The sequence below is a fragment of the Aotus nancymaae genome, unplaced genomic scaffold, assembly GCF_030222135.1.
Source record: "Aotus nancymaae isolate 86718 unplaced genomic scaffold, 86718_ANA_hifiasm-v0.15.2.pri h1tg000008l, whole genome shotgun sequence".
Lineage (NCBI taxonomy): Eukaryota > Metazoa > Chordata > Mammalia > Primates > Aotidae > Aotus > Aotus nancymaae.
Genome location: NW_026988419.1, coordinates 39239927 through 39260243, shown reverse-complemented (window position 1 = coordinate 39260243; position 20317 = coordinate 39239927). Strand labels below are relative to the sequence as shown.

At 37.1% G+C, this 20317-nt stretch overlaps 1 pseudogene; it reads right to left on the bottom strand.

The window, feature by feature from the left end:
• Positions 1-15: 15 nt before the first annotated feature.
• LOC105718367 (glutamine synthetase-like) lies at positions 16-779 on the bottom strand (annotated as a pseudogene).
• Positions 780-20317: the final 19538 nt, after the last annotated feature.

Genomic DNA, 20317 nt, shown 5'->3' with positions numbered 1-20317 from the left:
GAAAGGTTGCTGCTCTCACCTCAAAGTCTTCACATACATGATGCAAGATGAAACGGCCCACCTGGAGATGATCTCCCATGCTGATTCCTTCATAGGGTCCGATTTGGAATTCCCACTGGGCAGGCATGACATCAACATTAGTCCTTGCAATCTTGACTCCAGCATACAAGCAGGCTTCGTAATGAGCCTCCAAGATGTTCCTGCTATAGGCTTTGTCTGCTCCTACAATACAGTGATATGGACCCTGATGTCACAAAAAGTCATTGAAAGGCCAACCAAAGGGCTGCCCATCTGTCTCCCTGAGGGTATATTTATGCTCTATGCCAAACCAGAGGTGCTAGTTGCTCACCATGTCCATTATCCATTACAGATATACTTGAAAACTTCAAAGAAGACCAGCGTGTTATGTGCTGGTTGCTCACCATGTCCATTATCCATTTACAGATATGCCTCAAATTGGTCTCTGTAGGCTTTCGATTGTACTTGAAAACTTCACAGAAGACCAGCTTGTTATGGTCCTTGTGGAAAGGGTCCTGAAACATGGCAGCAGGCATAAGATACACGTCACTGTTGGAGCTTTCAGACTATAAAGTACTAGAGCCATCAAAATTCCACTCAGGCAACTCTTTCACACACTTGGGCTCACTGTCTAGGGTATGGGTCTCTCAGCACAGTCCTTCTCCAGTAACACTGATCCAGATACACATGGCCTGGACTTTCTCACCCTGAGACAGGGACATGTACACCTGCTTGATGCAGGAACTTGCTGAGGGGTTCATGATGGACAGGTGTTCTGTGGGCTGAGTTGGTGGGTAAAGGTAGGCCTAGAGCAGGTGGGTAAAGATGGGGAGGGAAAAGAGAGGCCTGCTGTGATGCTCAGACCTCCACTCTTCCAGGCTTGGCTCTACCCCCATAGATTAAAAGTCATCTCGGGGCCAGGCGCGGTGGCTCACGCCTGTAATCCCAGCACTTTGGGAGGCCGAGGCGGGTGGATCACGAGGTCAAGAGATCGAGACCATCCCGGTCAACATGGTGAAACCCCATCTCTACTAAAAATACAAAAAATTAGCTGGGCACGGTGGCGCGTGCCTGTAATCCCAACTACTCAGGAGGCTGAGGCAGGAGAATTGCCTGAACCCAGGAGGCGGAGGTTGCGGTGAGCCGAGATCGTGCCATTGAACTCCAGCCTGGGTAACAAGAGTGAAACTCCATCTCAAAAAAAAAAAAAAAAAGTCATCTCTAGATCACTTATTATAGCCAGTATGATGTAAATGTTATGTAAACACTTGTTATACTGCTTTGTTTAGGGAATAATGACAAGAAAAATAATCTGCACATGTTCAATACAGACACATTATTTTTCCCAAATCTTTTTTACTCTTGGTTGGTTAAATCCAAGGATGCCAAACCCATGGACAGGAAGAGTTGATGGTGTTTACAAGAATCCACAGTGTTACAAAGTAAGGAAATGCTAACACATGTGGCAACCTGGATTAAACTCAAAAGTATTATATAAGTGAAAGGAATCAGACATAAATGGTACACAGTTTAGGTAGTCACTCATAAATTTTAAGAAAAGTGGCAGAAGTAACATGGCGTGATAGAAATCAGAGCACTGTTTGCCTCTAGGGTGTGGAAAATTGACCCTAAAGGAACATAAGAAAATTTTCAGAGGTTGATAAAAATGTTCTCTGAGGAGTGGGCTTAATAGGTGTGTTCCTTAGTCAAAACACACTTAAGTGAACTTATAATTCATGAGTTTACCTTATTTTAAAACAGAAAATAGTATTTACTTCTTAGAAAAGTGTTTCTGGAGTTGGTTACGTTAAAAGAGAGAAGTAATGTTTTTCATTATCAACCTTGTATTACTCTTACTTTTAAAATATCAAATATTTTTTCATTTTAAAAACTAAGCAATGTATGAAGTGTAATAACAAAGTAAATTAAGCAAAAAGAAGAAATTTTCAGTGGTAGATATGGTGATCCTTTAAATAAGCTTTAAACAGACGTGATTGATTTTAAAATTATAATGTCTTACCGTTTTGTTTTCCTGAGTATTGACCATTGCCCTGGCTTATCCTACTTTCACTACTTAAAGGAACATTAAAATGTGTTACAGATGGAATACAAAAATAAATACCTAAGCACTGTTTGTTGACATTCAAGTTGGATTATGCACAAAACAATATCTTTGAAAGTCTGGTTATTATCTTAAGAATGGATTTTCCAAATTCTTTATTCTCCTATACCATATCAATAAATGTACTTAAGAGGACTCCAGTAATTCAGGTTTCCTGTGGCAGGAGAGGACACAAGATTCACCTGTGTCAGCTAAGCAAAAAGAATAAAGAGTGGAAGCAAAGTCAGTTGATTTCTCAGCTTGAAGGTATTAGGGGAAAGGAAGAGAGACAAGTATCTATTTTGAGTCCTGATTTCTCACTTTTTGGAAAAGAGGATGATGCATTGGATATGTAAAATAATTTTTGGGGGCAAAAAGATGAGTTGTTGGCCCTGCTATCCATTTAGGACCTGAAAAGAGATCCCTCCCTTTACAACCAAGAATACTCTGTGGTTTGGTAACAACAATTTTATAGCACAGCATTGTAACCAGCTGTCCCAGGTTCTTGGTCTCACTTGCCCAAGGAATGAGGAAAAGGTCCCGGCAGCGCGGTAAGCTTACTTACTGTTCATAGAAATATCAGGGACCCAAAGAATTTAGCAGAAAGCGATTTATTTGGCAGAGAGAGAGAAAGAGAGAGCTCCCACACCACCCTGGGAGGGGAATCCGAAGGGGATATCTGTATTGGTAGAAAGGGAAACACAGCCCCTACATTGTTGTGGGAGGTAAGGGGCTGTGGGGTTCTAACTTTGAAGTTATTCCTGCCCCATTCACGTTTTTGTCCAATGACAGGAGTTCTTTCAAACGTCCTCTGGGTGATTGATCTTCGATTCTGATGCCGGATTGGTTGTCCGGCCGAGAACAGAGGCCTTTCCTTCTAGAGCTTTTCGTGGGCTTTTTTTAACAAACGAGCACACCTGGAGTTTTACCTAGCCCGCACGGGAAAGTTAGGTAAGGAACTCTTCAGGTTCCTGGACGGGGAAGTGGATGGAGGCACAACGCTGGGAAGTACTTGCCTTTGAAACCACGCCCCTTGCGGACCCGTGAAGACAGTTTTTTTCTTTAATACAGTCCCTCAGCGTGATCAGGCAAAATAAGGCTGTAAAGTCTAACTCTTTGAGCTGCTTATGATTCTTTTGTGGCATAGAGATTGTAACTCTTGATAAAGAGAGTCAGAAAGGATCAACAACAAAGTACAACGTGAGACTGACTTACGAGGTGAAGAAAAAAACTATCGAAATGACTAAGGATTTTTATCCCAATGAGAGACTGTTTGAGAAAAGAACAGTTATTAAATTATTATTTTAAAGAATTGCATGACCCAACATTGTTTTTCTCCGTGCTAACTATTGGATGAATGAGAGGGCGGAAAGAAGACCAAGTAAGTTATAAAAAACTCTTGTTCTTAATAAGTCTCCCAAACATTGGTGTTTTAGTGGAAGTAAATTCTGCACACTTAAACCCTCATTTAGCCTCATTTTCCACTGCTTGATATTTAACATATATAACCATTTTGTTTTAACCTTTTAGTTTGTTTATATTTCTTCTGCTCTTTATTCCTTTCTTCTCTGGTAATCTGACTTTGTTCATTTACTCATCTCTAGAGTCTCCTAACAAATTATGAAGAATAAAAGAGGATAAGTTAATGTTTTCAATATTGGCAAAGAAAGAACTTGAAAGTAATAACTTACATGTGATTTTATTTTGTCTTTTATACACTATTTGTGGATGAAAATTTGAGTAACATTTCAAGCCGTTAAGGCACAATTTAACAACATTAAGAAGGTGCCTGGGTGTTAATATGTGCCCATAGTAAGGGAAGTGACTAGCTTGCCTGACTCTTTATATTTTCTAGCTCTTTAATGACACCCAGAAGGCTGTATGAACGGCTGGATTGTAAATAAGTCTTCTCTATGCCTTTCTTGTCCTGAAAGTTCATTTCATTTTATCACTGAAAAAAATGTTTAATTGCCTGGATATAACAGTTTATTTATTCATTCACCTACTAAAGGACATCTTGTTTTGGTTGCTTCCAAGTTTTGACAATTATGAATTAAGCTGTTATAAATATCTGTGTGCGGGTTTTCCGTCTATACACATTTTCATCTCATTTGGGTGAATATCAAGATATATTGCTGGATCATATGATACGAGTATCTTTTGTTTTCAAAAAATGTCCAACTTCTAAAGTGGAAATTTTACTTCTAACGAGGCTGTAGCATTTTGCATTCCCACAAACAATGACTGAGAGTTCCTGTTGCTTCACATCTTTGTCAGAATTTGGTGGTATCAATATTTTATATTTTTGCCATTCTAATAGATGCGTAATGACATTTCGTTTTATTTCAACATGCAATTCCTTAATGACATGGTGTGGAACATCTTTTCATATGCGTATTTGCCATCCATATATCATCTTTGGTGAGGTGACTGTTCAGATATTTTGCTCAATAACCTTTTCATAGGTAATCACACAACAAAGCTCAGCCAGCATTTATTAGGAGAAAAATTGTTATCCCAGAGGTTTATATTAGCATGAATTTTATCACTTCATGACAAATACATTTATTGTGAAGGAAAAAAAAGTCTTTTTAAAAGAAAATTTGAAGCTATCTTGTTTTTGGCATATTAAAATACTGCAATAAACTCTTTGGAGTGAAAATGGTAATTTATGAGGAGGCGAAGATCAAGCATCTTAAGTGATAAAAGATGAGCAGCTCTCGTCTCTCCCAGATTATGTTCACAAAGGAAAATGTGAAAGAGTCAGTTTCACACTGAATTGCTTTAAAAGATAAAATTTTTGATGCAATATTAAAAAAAATAAGTTTTGACAAAAAATATAGATTTAAGAAGACGATAAACTCATAAAGACTGAGTCAGTACTGGAGTTTTTCTGTGGGGTACAGCGATCACAGTTCAGTTTAATGCCAAAACATAACATTTTAAAATAATTTATTAGCTTTATTAATGTCATTTCAATAAATGCCTAAAAAGGCAATAATTATCTGGGTCCTGTACTGTAAGATAATAAACAGAAATCAGATCATGCTGTTTGAATTGGGACTGAAAGAGAAAATGGTGGACAGATAAGCCTAAAATAGGGAAATACTTAGTGAGACTTTCTAACGTTATAATACGGTGTCATAAGACATAATTTAGTTGATAAAACTTATTCAAAAACTAGATTTTTTTTTTTTTTGATATGTAGATGTAAGCTACATTTTCTTTTCTTTTCTTTCTTTTTTTTTTTTAAGATAGAGTTTCGCTCTTGTTACCCAGGCTGGAGTGCAATGGCGCGATCTCGGCTCACCGCAACCCCCGCCTCCTGGGTTCAGGCAATTCTCCTGCCTCAGCCTCCTGAGTAGCTGGGATTACAGGCACGCGCCACCATGCCCAGCTAATTTTTTGTATTTTTAGTAGAGATGGGGTTTCACCATGTTGACCAGGATGGTCTTGATCTCTTGACCTCGTGATCCACCCACCTCAGCCTCCCAAAGTGCTGGGATTACAGGCGTGAGCCACCGCACCCGACCCGTAAGCTACATTTTCCCCAAATACTTAGCTCTATCAGTTTTCCAGCTACATTACAAAACCAGATATTCCCCTCAATATTTGATAGTTACCTTCTTCTTATCTATAATTTTAAAAACTGTGATATTTTAATGCACTCATATATGACAAATATATATAGTATTTTATAATAAAATAGGCATGTCCCTTAAAACAATATGCCACAATATTCTATTTTAACTTTCTTCTTTGTAAAACTATGATTAGAGATAAAATACTATGTTGTGTTATTTTAAAAATCTTTTGACTCCATATATTGTACCTTATTTTCTTATTTAAACTATGCTTGTGAAGGAAATAAAAAATATTTTACTCCAAAATATATATATAAATTTCACTGACATATTTTGGGATGACTGTTCAGAGAGCCAGCAAACAGATAGAGCCCTGTAAAGCTGTCTCTTGTTGGGGAGATTTACAACTGTAGAAAATCTACATTGAGACAGCCAGGCCTTCCCTTGTTCAGATTTGGAAAAGATTCATTGCGATTCTGATACCTCTAAAAGTGTAATAGAAATATTTGTCGTTTTTTCTCTCTAAAATTATTACCTGTGAGGGTTCACATTCATAACAAGACCACTTTTACTAGTCTAGTCTCTTCTTCTGTCTCGTCTGTAACCTGTCTTGCCATTATAACCTCATTTACCACCATAATCTGGTTTTGGTCATGCTCTGAGCTCCTATTCTTTCTGCAACTTCAAGATAGAATGCAAGTTTCTACACACCATGTGGGGGAGCAGTAAATCTCTCTGTGATTTTTCCCCTTTACACATTAATCATTTATATGCCTTTTCTCCAATAGATACGGCTTTTCTGAAACAAATATGGCTTCTGTGAGTTAACTTTTCAACAAAACTTAAGAGAGAAAAATAAAACATTTATTTTGGGATATACAATTGGTTATGTAAAAATTCTTGCCCAAAGTAAAATCTTTTGTGTAGGCATACTTCAGAGACATTCCAGGTTCAGTTCCAGACCACAACAATAAAGCAAATATTGAAATAAAGTGAGTCACACTAATTTTTTGGTTTCTCAGTGCATATAAAAGCTATGTTTACACTATACTTTATTCTAAGTGTGTAATAATGTTATGTCTATATAATGTATATATCATAGAGAAAAAGTTCTTCGTTGCTGAAGCATGCTAACAATCATCTGTGTCTTCATTGGGTTGTAATCTTTTTGCTGGTAGATAGTCTTGACTCAATTTTGATGGCTGCAGACAAATTAGGGTGGTGGTTGCTGAAGACTGAGGTGGACTTGGCAATTTCTTAAAATAAAACAATAAAGTTTGCTACATCATTGATTCTTCCTTTCACAAAAGATTTCTATCTAGTGTTGGATGCTGTTTGATAGCATTTTGCTTACAGTAGAGCTCTTAAAAGAAATTGGAGACAATTCCCTCAAAACCTGCTATTCCTATATCAACTAAGTTTATGAAATATTCTAAATATTTTGGAATTTCAACAGTATTTACAGCATCTACATTTGAATTAGATTCCATAACAAATCACTTTCTTTATTCATCCATAAGAAGCCAATGTTATCTCTCAAATGCTATCATGAGATTGCAGAAATTTAGTCATATCTTCAGGATCCATTTCTAATTATATGTCTCTTACTATTTCTACCATGTATGCAGTTACTTCCTCCACTGAAAGGAGATTTGAACCACTCAAAGTCACCCATGAATATTGGAATCAATGTCTTTCAAACTCCTGCTAATGCTGGTATTTTAACCTCTTCTCATAAATTACAAATGTTTTTATAGTATCTAGAATAGGAATCCTTTCCAGAAGGTTTTTAATTTACTATGCCCAGATTCATCAGAAGAATTACTATCTATGACAGCTATAGGTTTAAGAAATGTATTGCTTAAGTAATAAGACTTGAAAGTCCATATTATTCCTTGATCTGTGGGTCACAGAATAAAAATGAATGTTGTATTAGCAGGTATGAAAACAACATTAATCTCCTTGTACATCTCCATTAGAACTCTTGGGTGACTAGCTGCATTGCCAATGATGAGCAATATTTTTAAATCTTTTTTTTTTTCTGAGCAGTAGATCTTAATTGTGGACTTAAAATATTCAGTAATTTATTTGATAAACAGGTTCTATTTGCTATGTTTTATTTCTATTGCAATTACTTTTGAAGTCTTTGTCATGAAATCTTCATTAGGGCCAATGTGCAAGATGGTATTTCTAGATTTTTTTCTAGGGTTTCTAGAGTTTAAAATTTTACATTTTAGACATTAATCCATCTTTAGTTAATTTTTGTATATGGCGAAAGGGAGGAGTCCAGTTTTGATCTTCTGCATATGGCTAGCCCGTTATCCCAGCACCATTTATTGAATAGAGAGTATATTACCCATTGCTTGTTATTGTTCACTCTGTCACAAATCAGATGGTCGTAGGAGTATAGTATCATTTATGGGTTCCCTAACTTGTTCCATTTGTCTATGTGTCTGTTTTTGTACCAGTAACATGCTATTTTGGTTTCTGTAGCCTTGTAGTGTAGTTTGAAGTCAGATAATGTGATGCCTCTGACTTTGTTCTTTTTGCTTATGATTACTTTGGCAATTCAGGTTCTTCTTTGAATCCATATGGATTTTAGAATTTTTTTCTAATTCTGTGAAAAATGTCATTGTTAATTTGACAGGAATGACATGGAATTTGTAAATTGATTTGAGCAGTATGGCTATTTTAACATTATTTATTCTTCCTATCCATGAGCATGGAATATTTTCCCATTTGTTGTATCATCTAGGATTGCTTTCAGTAGTGTTTGCAATTCTTATTGTAGAGATCTTTCAACTCCCTGGTTAGCTGTATCCCTAAGTAGTGTGTGTGTGTGTGTGTGTGTGTGTGTGTGTGTGTCTATTATGAATAGGATTATGCTCTTGATTTGGTTCTCAGCTTAGACATTGTTGGTGTACACAAATGCTACTGATTGGAATATGCTGATTTTGTATCCCAAAACTTTGCTAAAGTTCTTTTTCAGTTCTGGGAGATTTTGAGTGATGATTATTGGGTTTTCTAGGTATAAAATTATATAGTCCTTGAAGAGAGACAATTTGACTTCCTCTCTTCCTGGGGGATGTCTTTTATTTCTTTCTCTTCCCTATTTCACCTGGCTAAGATTTTCAGCACTATGTTAAATAGAAGCAGTGAGAAAAAGCATCCTTGTCTATTCCAGTTCTCAAGGGGAATGCTTCTATATTTTGCCCATTCAGTCTGATGTTGACTGTGTTTGTCATAAATGGCTCTTATTTTGATGTATATTCCTTCAATGACTAGTTGGATGGGGGTTTTAACATGAATGAATGTAGAATTTTGTCAAAATATTTTCTGTGTCTGTTGAGATGATCATGTGGTTTTTGGTTTTAGTTCTGTATTTAAGATCAATCACATTTATTGATTTGCATATGTTGAACCATGCTTGCATCCCAGGAATTAAGCCTCCTTGACTGTAGTGAATTAGCTTTTTGATGTGCTGCTGGATTGAGTTAGCTTTTACTTTATTGAGAATTTTTGCATGTATGTTCATCAGAATACTGGGCTGAGTTATTCTTTTTATTGTGTATCTTCTAAGTTTTTGTATCAGAATAATCCTGGCTTCATAGAATGAGGTAGGGAGGAGTCCCTCTGCCTAATGTCTTAGAATAGTTTCAGTAGTAATAATACTAGCTCTTCTTTATATGTCTAATAAAATTTGGCTGATCCAGAGCTTTTTCCAGTTAGTAGACTTTTTATTACTGATTGAATTTTGGAACTCATTATTGGTATGTTAAGCATTTCATTTTCTTCTTGATTCTATCTCTGAACATTGTATGTTCCAGGATTTTTTCATTTCTTCTAGTTTTTCCAGTTTGTGTGTCTACAGGTGTTCATAACAGTCTCTGAGGGTTGGGAATTTCTGTAGTTTCAGTGATAATGTCGCCTTTGTCATTTGTGATTGTGTTTGTTTGGCTATTCTTTCCTTTTTTCTCTATTAGTGTAGCTAGTGTTATATCTTCTTTATTTATTTTTTCAATTGACCAACTCCTGAATTTGTTGATCTTTTGCAGGTTTTATCGTGCCTCAATTTCATTCAGTTCAGTTCTGATTTGGATTCTTTTCTTTTCCTAGCTTTGGGGTTGGTTTGCTCTTGTTTATCTAGTTCCTGTAGGTTGGATATTAGATTGTTAATTTGAGATTTTTCTAACTTTTTGTTGTGGTATGTTGTGTCTTAGTTTTCATTAATTTCAATAATTTCTTGATTTCTGTTTTAATTTTGAATTTCTTGATTTCTTCCTTAATTTCATTGTTCACCCAGAAGTCATTCCAGATTGGTTGTTTGATTTACATGTAAATGTATCGTTTTGAGATATCATGTTGGTATTAATTTTTATTTTTATTGTGCTATGGTTTGAGTGTGCGCCTAGTATTATTTATTTATTTTTTAACTTGCTGTGGATTGTTTTATGGTCAAATTTGTGGTTGATTTTAGAGTAAGTGGCATGTGCAGATGAGAAAAATACTTATTCTGTTGTTTTTGGGCAGAGAGCTCTGTAGATGTCTGTTAGGCCCATTTGGTCTTGTGTCAAGTTCAGGTCCCAAATATCTTTGTTAGTTTTCTGCCTGAATGATCTGTCTCATACTGATAGTGGTGTGTGTAAGCTTCTCACTATTATTGTGTGAAAATCAAAGTCTCTTTTTAGAAACTTGCATTATGAATCTGAGTGCTTGTTTGTTGAGTTCATATATATTTAGGATAGTTATGCCTTCTGGTTGAGTTTAACCCTTTACCCATATGTAATACCCTTCTTTGCCATTTTTGATTATTGTTGGTTTAAAGCCTGTTTTTTCTGATATTAGAATAACAACCCCTGATTTTTTTCCATTATCTATTTGCTTGGCATATTTTTCTCCATCTCTTTACTTTGAGCCTATGGGTATCATTGGATGTGAAATAAGTCTTTTGAAGATAGCATACAGGGAGCCTTGACTCTTTACTCAGCTTGCCACTTTGTGCCATTTAAGTGGGATGTTTGGCCTATTTATATTTAAGGTTAATATTGATATGTGTTGATTTGATTATGTCATCATGTTGTCAGCTATTTGTTATGCAGACTTGATTGTGTAGTCACCTTACAGTGTCAGTGGTCTATGTAATTAATTTTTTTTGTGTGGTTACCAGTAATGGTCTTTTGTTACCAGGCTCAACACTCCATTAAGGACCTCTTATAAGGCAGATTTGCTGGTAATGAATTCCCTTAGTATTTGCTTTTCTGAAATTTATTTATTCTTCCCTTATGAAGCTTAGTTTTGCTGAAGATGAAATTCTTATTTGAAATTTATTTTCTTTAAGAATGCTGAAAATAGGTCCCCAATATCTTCTGGTTTGTCAGCTTCTGCTCAAAGGTCCACTCTTAGCCTAATGGGGTTTCCTTTGTAGGTGACCTGCCCCTTCTCTTTTGCTGTCTTTAATAATTTTTCTTTCATGTTGACGTTGGAGAATATAATGACTATAAGTATTGTGGATGGTCATCTTGTATAGTACCATAGAGAGGTTCTCTGTATTTCTTATATTTCAATAAAGATGTCTAGTAAGGTTTGGAAAAATTTTGTGGATAATATTCTCAAATATGTTTTCCAAGCTGCTTGCTTTCTTTCTCTCTCAGGGATGTCAATAAATTGTAGATTTAGTCTCTTTATGTAATCCCATATTTCTCAGAGGTCTTCTTCATTTTTACTTATTTTTTCTTTTCTTTTTTTTTTTCTTTTTTCTTTTTTTGAGATGGAGTTTCGCTCTTGTTACCCAGGCTGGAGTGCAATAGTGTGATCTCGGCTCACCGCAACCTCCACCTCCTGGGTTCAGGCAATTCTCCTGCCGCAGCCTCCCGAGTAGCTGGGATTACAGGCACGTGCCACCATGCCCAGCTAATTTTTTGTATTTTTAGTAGAGACGGGATTTCACCATGTTGACCAGGATGATCTCGATCTCTTGACCTCGTGATCCACCTGCCTCGGCCTCCCAAAGTGCTGGGATTACAAGCGTGAGCCACCGCGCCCAGCCACTTATTTTTTCTATACATTTATTGGTCTGAGTTAATTTGAATAACTGGTCTTTGAACTCTGAGATTCTTTCCTCAGCTTAATCTATTTCACTGTTAATACCTCTGAATGTATTTTAAAATTCTTGTAGTACATTTTTCATCTTCCTTAGTTCAGCTGATTCTTTCTTAAAATGGCTACTTTGTCTCTCAGCTCTTGCATTGTTTTATTAGATTCCTTAGATTCCTTGCACTGGGTTTCGTCTTTCTCCTGAAACTTAATGATCTTCATTCCTAACCAGATTCTAATTTATATGTCTGTCATTTCAGCCATTTCAGCCTTTTCATGAGTCCTTGCTGGGGCACTAGTACCATTGTTTGGAGGTAAGATGACACTCTGGCTGTTTGAGTTTCCAGAATTTTTGCACTGATTCTTTCTCACTTGTGTGAGCTGATATTCCTTTAGTCTGTGAAGTTGCTATTACTTTGATGGTTTTTAAAAATATATTTTATATTACTCTATGACCTTAAGAGTTTGACTGTGGTATAATAGAGGTTTAGCTGACTCACTTCATTTCTGAAAGATTGCATGGGTCAAAGGCTCAGTTTAGAACTTCTGGCCTGCCTGCTCTAACCCTGGGGAGCTGGTACCTGGTCCACTGCTTTGTTCTATGGCTCCTCTAGGTTAAACAGCTGCTCTTCTGGAGGGACGTAGGTGCTCCAAGTCTACTGGCTATAACACTCTTACAGGGGGTTCTGGCCAAAATGCCAATGTGGTGACAGTGGGGTCTGTGCTCACACAAGGTGCCAGCAGCAGCAACAGCACAGCAGAGTGCATGTGGGGCAGTGGGCCAGGTTGTCAGTAGAGAGAGATGGAGTGTCAATGTATGCATGGTGGCAGGGGCATCAGCACTGTGAGGTGTATGCATGTGCCAGTGTGGGTAAGGTAGTGGTGTTCCCACAAGGGCAGGTTGCTGATGGGGTTGGCAATTCAGCAGGGTACACATGTGCTGATAAAGCAGTGGAGGGCTACAGGCAAATGCACATGCAGCAAAGCAGTGGGGGGAGGCTCCAGTGGGAGAGGCTGTGGGTGGGTGTGTGCACTTGATGGGGAAACCATCTGCTGGAGCTTTCTGAAGGTATGGCACAGTCTTCCAGCAAAAGAGCTGTAACAGCCGCTGCCAGAAAGCATCCTGTTTGGGCATCCAAGGGTACACTGCAAACAGACCAGCCAGACAGGAACCCCAAGAGAGTCTGGCAGACAAGGGGGCATTTATACCAGACTACTCCTATACCATGGTCAAGATAGCCCTGCTCTGTCCAGATGTAACAGTAAACAAAGTCTAATGCCATCTAGAGGAGAATGATGAGCCCTGGGGTATCCATGTCCCTGGCTATGCTTCATGACAGCCATTCCTGTGCCAAATCCTCTGAGCTCTGCATAGGCTGCAGACCTTTCCCTGTGACCTCTCCAAAAATCACTCCCTGTCAGTTTAAGTGTCTGTGGGTGTTGTGGAGCCTCCTCCAGCCAATTCCAGCAGTCAGTGGCAAGATTTGGCCACTCCTGACCTATTTATCTCACTCCTTCCCAGCTTCCCCCATCTTCAGCCAAGAGTCTGCATCATGCCTCTGTCCACGCTCAAGACCTTTCTTTTAAATATCTGTTCACAGTATGCCAGTCTTCTTGATGGTCTGGTCTCTTGGTAGAAGATGCATTTTCTGGCTGCAACTAGTCAGCTATCTCAGTTCCCAAGATCATGCTGTTTCACCTTCAATGAAAATTTGTTGTTTCATCTAGCCTTTTTCATCAACGATTTTAGCTAAATCTTCTGGATAACTTGCTACAGCTTCTACATCAGTACTTGCAGTTTCATATTGCACTTCTACATTATGAATATGGCTTTTTTTCTTAAATATCATGAACCAAGCTCTGCTAGCTTCAAACTTTTCTTCTGTAGCTTTTTTACTTCTCACCCTTTGTAGAATTAAAGAGAATTAGGTTCGTACTCTGGATTAGGCTTTGACTTAAGGGAATGTTCTGATTTTAACTTTCTCTATGTTAGCTATAAGACTGCTTCACTTTCTTATTATTTGTGTGTTCACTGGAGTAGTACTTTTAATTTTCTTTAATAACTTTTCCTTTGCATGCACAACTTGGCTAAGTGGTACAAGAGGCCTAGTCTTTAATCTATTTTGGATTTTAACATGTCTTTCTCACAATGTTTTGTCACATATATCTTTTGATTTAAAGTGAGAGACATGTGACTCTTCACTTGAATAATTAGAGACCATTGTATGACTATTAACTGGCCTAATTTTAATATTGTTGTGTCTCAGGGAATAAGAAAGCCTGAGGAGAGGGAGAGAGACAGAAAAATGATTGTTCCATGGAAGAGTCAACACACTACAATATTTATTAATATAGTTTGCTTTTATATGTTAATATGCTTTTATATGTTATATGTTAACATATACAAGCAAAATTCATAGTACCCCAAAACAACTGCAAGAGTAAGATCAAAGATCACTAACCACAGATCACCATAACAGAACATGTTGCAGTCTCCTTACTCCTTAATTCAGCTAGGTTTGAGTTCTTGTCCCACAACCAAGAAGAATAAGGCACAGGGACACCAGAGAGTGAGAAAGGAAAGTAGGGTTTATTAAGTGACAGAAAAGCTCTCAGTAGTGAGAGTAGTCCTGAAGATGGTTACCAGATACTTGGCTGAGTTCTGAGTCTTTTATGTGTCAAAGACAAGGAAATCTGTGAGTTTCACCCTAAGGAGAGAGATAACATTCCCCCCAGTGGGTGTTGCATCTGCACATGCCTGGGGTTGCCCATAGCTACTCCTTCTTAGTTATTACCCTTGAGTGCCTAAGTGAAACTCACAGCAGTTGGGCAGGGCTAAAACCACAATGCTAATATCATATTAATGATATTATAGTTATATGAAGTTAATGACATTTTAGTTGACTTGTTGAACCTGTGACTATGTTGGGACAGTCCCTTCTGAGCAAACATTCTGGCATTAGAGGAATGTCTTTTTCTTTTCTTTTCTTTTTTTTTTTTTGTTTGAGACAGAGTTTCGCTCTTGTTACACAGGCTGGAGTGCAATGGCTCAATCTCGGCTCACCACAACCTCTGCTTCCTGGGTTCAAGCAATTCTCCTGCCTCAGCCTCCCCAAGTAGCTGGGACTACAGGCATGTGCCACCATTCCCAGCTAATTTTTGTATTTTTAGTAGAGACGGGGTTTCACCATGTTGACCAGGATGATCTCAATCTCTTGACCTCGTGATCCATCCGCCTTAACCTCCCCAAGTGCTGGGATTATAGGCATGAGCCACCGCGCCTGGCCTTAGAGGAATTTCTTAATCACATTTCTTTCCACTAGCTTCAGGGCAGTGAGGGTGTGGTCCCATGCGTGTTGTTCCTCTGTCAAGACTCTCTCTATCTGCCTAGCCAGCCTCTAACTACCTCCTCTCTCACTATTAATAATAATACAACAGTTTGAAATATTATGAGTATATTAAAATATGAGACAGAGACATGAAGTGAGTATATGCTGTTGGAAAAATGACACTAATGGACTTGCTGGATGCAGAGTTGCCACAAGTCCACTTTATGAAAAGCACTTAGCTGTAAAGCACAATTCTGTGAAACACAACAAAATGAGGTATGTCCACACATAAAAGCTTTTTTTCTCTAATTTTTAATTTTATGTTTATTTGTTACATAATCATTTATACATATATAAGTGTTTCATCTTAGGGAGGAATACTGATTCTCATGTAAAGTCTTTGTGGGTGATTTTATCCAAATTATTTTCTTTAAAGAATTAGGAAAAAGTATCATACATAATAATTTATTGGAAATAACTAACATAAAATTCCATATATGAGTCAGTAGAAGGTGAATTTCTCAATTAAAAAAACAGAGAAGCTTAATTTTATAATTAAGAAGAACTATAATGTGTTTATAACAATATTGTACAGTCCAAAGGAGATCTAGTATAGGGTTACATTTTCTCTGCATTGTTATTGAAAATATAGGAAATTAACATGTTCCTCCATATTTCACCGGCAATATTATTGGGATATAATATACTTTTGTGTAATATGTACATTTTCCTTCATAAACCTTGAACATATTTGATTACTCCTCATCTGATTCAATCAGTCATCTTTACTTGATTCTACTAGTGATCCATCTATCTATCTTTCTCTACTTCTTTTGCTTAAGTTACAGTCCTTACTGTATGTTATCACAGTTGTAACTGCTAAAAGTGGGGTGGTAAATGTCCTCAACTATTATTATATTTGAATCTATCTGTCCCTTTTGTTCTAATAATATTTATATATTTGTGTACTTGGATGTTGGGTGCATGTATATTTAGAATTGTTTAAACCTTTTGCTGAATTGACCTATCTTTATACAATGACCTTTATTTTCATGTTTCTTAAATTTTATTTTGTCTGGTATAAGTATAGCTACTCTTGCATCCTTTTTGTTTCCATTTTCATGGAATAGCTTTTATTTTCTCCTAACTGTTAGTGTATATGTGTTTTTCTAGGTGAAGTTAATGTTTCGGTGGGCAGCATATAGTTGAATCTTAGTTTAATTTCTTTGTCTTTCTCATTTGTGTTTCTGCTATTTCAGGGAGTTTATACTATAGTGTGTTTTTGTGATGGTACATATTTTGCTTCCAGATGTAGGATTCTCTTAAACATTTATTTTAATTTTTTTAATGATGTGGTCTAACTCTTTCACCTAGGCTGGAGTGGAGTGGTATGATCACAGATCACTGCAGAATCAAACTTTTGCACTCAAGCAATCTTCCCACTTCAGCCTTCTGACTAGCTGGGATTACAGGCACCTGCCACCATGCCTGGCTTCCATAAGCATTATTTGTAGGGTCAGTCCATTCATAATAAATTCCTTCAGCACAAGTGAGCTCCAGCAGTGTCAGTGGCAGGCCAGTTTGACCACGCTCTTTGTCCTGGGTGGGACATATGGGAACTGGTGGTATTGGCAACGGTCTGGATGGAGCAGTCCCCAGGTCCCCAGGTAGGGCACATGAGGACCAGTGATGTCTGTGAGCAGGTCCTGGTTCCCTCAGGCAGATCATGTGAATATTTCCTTTATAAATAAATGCATAGTCAATGTATATGACTACAATGTGAAATTATACCTTTTGGATGTGAATTTTTAAGAAACATATGGAAATAAATTTCTTTACCCATCCATTTCTTTAGTTACACAACAAAGACCATAATTTGAAGTATGAAAATAATTGTAGACCCATAATATCTAGTTGCTTTTGGAAAAGTATAACATTGTTGTAAGGAGTATATGTAACTTGGTACCCAATAAAGTCATATAAAATAATTTGAAATATCCCAGTCACTTCTATATGAAAGCAAGTAATCTTGAACAAGTTTTCACTATTGTAGGGGCAAAATTTTTAAAATATTTTTCTTCTTAAGTTAGGAGGAGGTGAATTCCATTAGATTAATACTTTGATAAAGAGTCATAATTCACATTATTTTTGAAGTTGAGAGCTATTAATGTAGAAGGTATGTGCAAATTTGCATGAGAGTTTAGAAACTTCTTTTGAGGAAAATGGACTTGCTTTTGAATCTTGTTTTTATTTATACAATTATTAATAGAACTGTATGTGGTTTAATGATGGGATGAAGAATCACTCATAACAAAGCTCATGGAGGCCAACAAAAGATAATTTATGGTAAGGTTAGATGGGGATTAAGGTTTCTTCAGTGACAGCTAATGTCCATACAACAGGTGGCTGAAGCTTGGAGCTTCTCCTGTCCTAACTACCTTAGCAAGAATTGGACATGGGAAATAATTGCTGAGCATTTCAATATAAATCTCAGTAGTCCAAAGCACTAACAATTCTGTATTTTCAACATCATTTCCACAATATGTACATATTTTAAAGATATTTAGACAACTATTTTTACCAGTATGCTTGAGTGACTTGTTTTAAAAAATAATCTGTTTTATTCAATCAAATTAGTTTATGCCGATACATATTACAAAAGGAAAAAAAAATACTACTCAATTAACCAATAATGCAATAATAGATGTCTTCAAACAGGTAATAGAAGTATTTCACTGTATGGCTAATTCTAATCTAAACAACAATTCACTATTAGATAAACAATATTGCTGATAAAATGGAGTATCTGAGAGTTAAAGAAAATATCAGGAGGGAGAGATCCAAGATGGCTGATCACTAGCAGCTCGGGCTCATAGCTCCCAGTGAAAGTGCAGAGAACGAGAGGACGCCACACTTGCAGGCGAATATTTGTTGCTCATGAACCAAGAGATTCCCAGTGGAGGAGCCCACAGGTCACCAGGGTGACTCTTGTGGCTGGTGCGGTGGTTTTGCTGGTGCCTTAGCATGGCAGTTCTTGGTGCAGAATCCGGAGATTCCCAGGCAGAAAAACACCATCAATCTTAACACCACTGTTTTGGCCTGTGCCGTGGATTGCTTAGATTTTGGCACTGGGAATCAACAAGTTAGACGTCCACTCAGAGACCTAGTAAAAAAGTCGGTAATTACAAAGATGACAGAGGGATAAATATATAATGAAGGGAAGAAACCAGCCTAAAAAGGCAGAGAATACTCAAAATCAGAATGTCTCTCCCTCTACAGGGGATCGCAATTCCTCATCAGTAACAGAACAAGGCTTAATGGAGAATGAGTGTGTTCCAATAACAGAAGCAGGTTTCAAAAGGTGGGTGATAAGAAACTTCTGTGAATTAAAAGAACTTGTTCTAACCCAATGCAAAGAAACTAAGAACCTTGAAAAAAGGTTTGATGAAATGTTAATGAGAATGGACAATTTAGAGAGGAATATAAGTGAATTGATGGAGCTGAAAAACACAACACGAGAACTTCATGAAGTATGCACAAGTTTAAACAGTCGAATTGATCAAGCAGAAGAAAGGATATCAGAAGTCGAGGACCAGCTCAGTAAAATGAAACGAGAAGACAAGATTGGAGAAAAAAGGATAAAAAGGAATGAGCAAAGTTTCCAGGAAATATGGGACTATGTGAAAAGACCTAATTTACATTTGATATGTGTACCTGAATGTGATGAAGAGAATGAATCCAAGTTGGAAAATACTCCTCAGGATATCATTCAGGAAAACTTTCCCAACCTAGCAAGGCAGGGTAATATTCAACTCCAGGTAATACAGAGAACACCACAAAGATATTCTTCAAGAAGACCAACCCCAAGGCACATAATCACCAGATTTATTAGGGTTGAAATGAAGGAGAAAATACTAAGGGCAGCCAGAGAGAAAGGTCAGGTTACCCATAAAGGGAAACCAATCGGACTTACAGCAGATCTCTCAGCAGAAACCCTACAAGCCAGAAAAGAGTGGGGACCAATATTTAACATCCTTAAAGAAAAGAACTTTCAACCCAGAATTTCCTATCCAGCCAAGCTAAGCTTTATAATTGAAGGAAAAATTAAATCTTTTGAGAACAAACAAGTACTTAGAGAGTTCACCACCACCAGGCCTGCTTTACAAGAGCTTCTGAAAGAAGCACTACACATATAAAGGAACAACCAATATCAGCCTTTCCAAAAATATTCCAAAAATATATCAAAAAGTAAACAGCATTAATATGAAGAACTTACATTAACTAATGGGCAAAACAGCCAGCTAGCATCAAATGGCAGTATTAAACTTATATATATTCTAACTGGATAAAAAGCCAAAACCCATCGGTATGCTGCATCCAGACCCTTCTCACATGCAATGATACACAAAGACTCAAAACAAAGAGAAGGAGGAAGATTTACCAACCAAACAGAGAGTAAAAATAAACAAATAAACAAAAAGCAGGAGATCCAATTCTCGCCTCTGATAAAGTAGACTTTAAAGCAACAAAGATCAAAAGAGGCAAAGAAGGACATTACATAATGGCAAAAGGATCAATGTAACAAGAAGAGCTAACGATTCTATAGATCAATGAGACAGAAAATTTAACAAGGACATCCACGGCTTGAACTCAGACCCGGAACAAGTAAACTTAATAAACATTTATAGAACTCTCCACTTCAAATACACAAAACATACATTACCACCTCACACCTATTCCAAAAGTGACTACATAATTGGAAGTAAATCACTCCTCAGTAATCGCATAGCATTTCATAGGTTTAAATGAAATATTGTTTGGCTGCTTGTTTGTTATTTTCTTCCCTTATTCCTTCCTGTCTATGTCATTAAGTATAATTATCAGTATAAAAGAGGTTTTCAATACCCATTACTAAACTGCATTCTAGCCTGGGCAAGAAAGTAATACTCCCATTCTCTCTCTCTCTTTCTCTTCCTTTTTCTTCCTCTTATTCATTCTTTTTTTTTCTTTCTTTAAAAAAAAAAAAAAAAGGAAGGCAAACAAGTGGCATTAGGATCATCAGCTAACCCAGTGGTTTTTGAAGTGTGATCCTGAGGTCAGTGGCATAGGTATGTCCAGGAAATACGTCAGATGTGAAAATTCTCAGGCCAACAAGCCCTTGAGGGGATTTGGACACACAATCATTTGAGAAC